Raw genomic sequence first — 5,132 nt, 5'->3', positions numbered from 1 at the left:
CGAGTTAACCCTAAGCAATACAATTTTCGAAAAAAGTTAGACGGATATGAGATATGAGAGAGAAGGAAAGAAGAGAGAGAAGAAGAAACAGAGAGAATGACTAAAAAAAATTTCGGTGGTGCTAATTTTGGGGGAAAATTAAGGAGAATTTTTTTTGGGGGGGGGGGGATATGAAGGATGGTTTTTGGGGGGCAAAAAAAAATATGAAGGGACGAAATTGGGGGGAAAATCAAGGAACATTTTTGGGGGGGAAAATATGAAAGATAAAATCAAGGAACTAGGGAAATGAAAATGAGTTTGAGAGATTGATGGTTAGATTTTGATCTTTCTTAAATCAAAGGGTTCTAATTCATGATCCATTATATTATTTCTTGACCAATAGGAAAATAGAATGCTCTAACACATGGATTGATGACCTAGCACACATGATTGATAATCTTATATTCTTATAAGTTATAATCTTACTAATTATTGTCTTGATTTAGTAACTTACTAACTTTAAATTGAAATTATTATGATTACGATTTGAGCCATAACTATCATTTATTAATTAGCATATTATTATTATTATTATTATTATTATTATTATTATTATTATTATTATTATTATTATTATTATTATTATTATTATTTTATTATTGTTGTTGTTGTTGTTGTTGTTATTGTTGTGTTGTTGTTGTTATTGTTATCATGTTATTTATTATTATTATTTCGAATCGTAATGCGTACCATAATCGAGTCATTCGTATTTTATATAAATCTAGTAATTGATCGTATATTCGTAGTTAATATATAATTCTCATTATATTATCGGTAGTTATACTATTAGAGCATATTAAGAGTCGGTACTCCTCATACTCATTAATAATCAATCACATATTAGCTAGAATGGTTCCAATATTATAATCGTCCTAATATATTTAAGCATACTGATAAAATAGTTTCTTTATAGTCGATCACATATATATACAAAGTAAAGACGATACCATAAATACTATATTTAGTAACTAGTAAGTACTCGTTAACAATTAACTTATTGATAGATGTTACTTTTTAATAAGTTATAGTTAGCTTTTATAGGGGATAATGATTTAAGGATATAATTTATTATTATTAGTATTGTGCAACATATGAACCCTCGTTATAATCACGTAGTCCTCATATGAACCGTCGTTGTAAATATATGAATGTATGATTATCATTTGTTATAGTATTTTATTGTTATTGTTATTGTTATTGTTATAGTTATTGTTAGTATTCCTCTTCGTATTTGTATTACTATAATAATAAATCTCTTATATGAAGTTTGGAATTGATCTTCTACTCGTTATTATGTCGTTGGTTATAATATATAATATTAAAACATATGAAGAGTCGCTCTCCTCCTTTACTCATTAGAGTGGTTTTACGCAATTGATTAGTCGAAATAAGAGTTGACTAAGAGAATACACTAACATCAAGATAATCAATATAGTGTTTTTATTGATTTTTCGTTATTACCCATATATTTATCACGCACACACATATGTATATATATGTTGATCTTAATACTTTTATTAATACGATTCGTTTACATATATATATACAAAGTTAAGAGAAGACCTCAAATACTATACTAGTATTAAACTATAGTATAACATAAAAACAATTAACTTAAATAATCTTTTGGCTTACATTAATGAATTGATGCTATCTAATAACATATTGTTTTATTTCAATTGTATAATTTGATGAGTTCATTGACTTAAAACGATCAAATTATATAGACCGTTGTTATGTTAATAATTAACGTATCTTTAACATAAATGGTCAATGTAAATAGAGTACAAAGTATTTCATAATACAACGTATCTTTAACATAAACGGTCCATGTAAATCATATACACCAATATGTAATGGAGGCATGCACTAGGGGAAAAAACATAAAGGGCTGCGCAGGAAGGGCTGCGCTTTTCGTAAAAGCGCAGCCCTACTAGTGAAGGGCTGCGCTTATTTAAAAAAGCGCAGCCCTACTAAGCAGAAGGGCTGCGCTTATTTAAAAAACCGCAGCCCTTCACTAGTAGGGCTGCGCTTTTTTGAATAAGCGCAGCCCTTTTGTAGGTAAGAAGGGTTGCGCTTTTAAAAAAGCGCAGCCCTTCTGCTTAGTAGGGCTGCGCTTTTTTAAAAAAGCGCAGCCCTTCCTGAAAAAATTTGAAATTTCGGAATCGCGGGCTTTGAAATATTGAGCGGGGATTCGTCAAATATATTATCCCTCATTCTCTCTCCTCTTCCTCTCTCACGTCCCTCATTATTCCTTTCCTCCTTCTCTCTCATCCTCTCTTCTCTCTCAAAATCTCCCATAAACATTTGCGACAAAAACCTTGAAATGATTTGCACTAAACATGGCGACGGAGTCCGATTGCTTATTGTGATACCTTTTTGGAAGCGGAACGAGCCAACGAGTCAAACTCACCGCTATGCCGTGACATTTAGGCTTTTTAAGCCATCCGAGTTCGTTTAAGCCTCCAAATAGCCATTTTAAGTTTTTCCGAAATTTTTTTTTTCCCTTAAATTATGTATTTGGGTTTTGTTTTATGTATTTAAACATTATTAGGTTGTAGTTCTTGTATTTTCAGATCTATAATGTTCTTGTATACTTCTCTTGTTTATATGTTTGATTAATGTTCTTGTATACTTCTCTTTGTTTATAGTTTTGATTAATGTTCTTGTATACTTCTCTTTGTTTATATGTTTTGATTAATGTTCTTGTATACTTCTCTTTGTTTTGATTAATTTCTTGTATACTTCTCTTTGTTTATTTTGATTAATGTTATTCTTGTATGCTTCTCTTTGTTTATTTTGATTAATCTTCTTGTATACTTCTCTTTCTATATATATTTTTGTATTTTCATCTTTGTTTTGATTAATGTTCTTGTATACTTATTGTATACTTCTCTTTGTATATTATTTTTGTTCCTTTTTTTCATTTTCGTTTCATTCTTTTTAGTTTTGGGTTTAGTATTTTCGTTTCGTTTCTCTTCTCTTCTGTTTAATTTCAGAAAATGTGAGATTATGAGTAAAAAAATGACAAAAAAAAAATTTTTTTTTTTTATTTTTTTTTTGGTAGGAAGGGCTGCGCTAGTTAGGAAAAAGCGCAGCCCTTCTAGCCCAGAAGGGCTGCGCTTTTTCTTAACTAGCGCAGCCCTTCTGGGCTAGAAGGGCTGCGCTTTTTCCTAACTAGCGCAGCCCTTCTAGCTTAAGGGCTGCGCTTTTCTAGCGCAACCCTACTTAAAAAGTGAAGGGCTGCTACTGAAAGGGCTGCTGTCAAAAAGCGCAGCCCTACATGCCTTTTTTAGTGCAGCCCTTCTTCATTTTTCCACTAGTGATGGAACAATGTTGTCTTCAATCAGTTGGTCTTGTAAGAGACAACATACTCTTAATTTTAAATTGGACAACGGTCCAATCCCAATATTAAGAAGAGAATAAACCATCTTTGTTAATATAGTGACTAGTTTAATCTAATCAGTGACAAGTTCAATCCATTTGGTTCTCACATTCTTTAATTCATTTAGTGACTAGTTTAATCTATCTAGTCTAGTGGCTAGTTTAATTCATTTAGTAAGACTGCAGCGTTAGTTAATAAAATTATTCGATGTAGTTCAATATTAGTTGTAATCCAATATCAATTTGGTTCACTCAAATATTATGTTTTAAAATAAAAATGGATACAACTTAATGTTACTTTAAATTAAGCAAAGTTATTTTCAATTACTTTACCGTCACACATAGGTACCTTGATCTAATATAATATTAAAAGTTTGAATATCGACACATATAAATTGTCTTATTCCAAGAACCAAGTCCTACCAAGATCCGATTTACGCCGACCCAAGTCGAAATCCGATTTATTCTGACCCAAGTCCCAAGTCATTCCGATAGTCGATTTCTTGAACACTCAATTAATTCTGAAGGTCGATTTATTCTGACCCAATTCATTCCGATATCGATTTCTTCCGACCCAAGTAATTCCGGAAGCCGCATTATTCCGACACAAGTTATTCTGATATTGTTTTCTTTCGATCCAAGTAACCCGAAAGCCGATTTCTTCCGACCCAAGTGATTCCGAAAGCCGCATTATTCCAACCCAAGTTATTCCGATATCGATTTCTTCCGACCCAAGTAACCCGAAAGCCTATTTCTTCCGACCCAAGTAATTCCGAAAGTCGAATTATTCCGACCCAAGTTATTCCGATATCGATTTCTTCCGATCCAAGTAACCCGAAAGCCGATTTCTTCCGACCCAAGTAATTCCGAAAGCCGAATTATTCCGACCCAAGTAACCCGAAAACCGATTTCTTCCGACCCAAGTAATGCCGAAAGCCTAATCATTCCGACCCAAGTTATTCCGATATCGATTTCTTCCGACCCAATTAACCCAAAAGCCGATTGCTTCCGACCCAAGTCATTTCGAAACCCGATTTCTTCCGACCCAAGTCATTCCGAAAGCCGATTTCTTCCGACCCAAGTTATTCCGAAAGCCAATTTCTTCCGACCCAAGTCATTCCGAAAGCCGATTTAGACCGACTTCACCTTATTCCGTTCCAACCCAAATTCACCCAACCCAGATACAGACCGACCCAGTCTCACCCGACCCAGTTCCGACCCAGTTCCGAGATCCCCTCACCTAGTTTCACCCGACCCAAGTTCACCCGACCCACCTAGTTCCGTCCCATGACACAGTGTCACCCAGATTATTCCGACCCAAATCATTCCGACCCAGCTTGGGTCAACCCAAACCCAGCCAGTGACCCAGATTGACACCTCTAGGCAAGAGTGATGTGCCTTTTGGTATTTTCGGATATCTAGAACGTTTAAGAATATAATATTTTGAGTTGTACATTTTATTATTACTGTTATTCGGGGGGGGGGGTTTGTGCAAGGGTGGAGGAGGTTGACAAGGAGGTGCAGGTGCATGGGCGGAGCTGGCAGTGCAGGTGGGAGGGTTGTGCAGGGTAGGGAGTGTAGGTGAGTTTGTGTAAGGGGCTGTGCAGGCTGTCTAGATAGGGGGAGTTGTGAAGGTTGTCCATGTAGGGAGGTTTGTATAGGGAGTGCAAGGGGGTGTCCATGTTTATAACATGTGATGATATTTTAAG

The sequence above is a fragment of the Beta vulgaris genome, chromosome 8 (assembly GCF_026745355.1).
Source record: "Beta vulgaris subsp. vulgaris cultivar EL10 chromosome 8, EL10.2, whole genome shotgun sequence".
Taxonomy (NCBI): Eukaryota; Viridiplantae; Streptophyta; class Magnoliopsida; order Caryophyllales; family Amaranthaceae; genus Beta; species Beta vulgaris.
The sequence above is the reverse complement of the archived record's forward strand: the minus strand, read 5'-3'. Positions refer to the sequence as shown.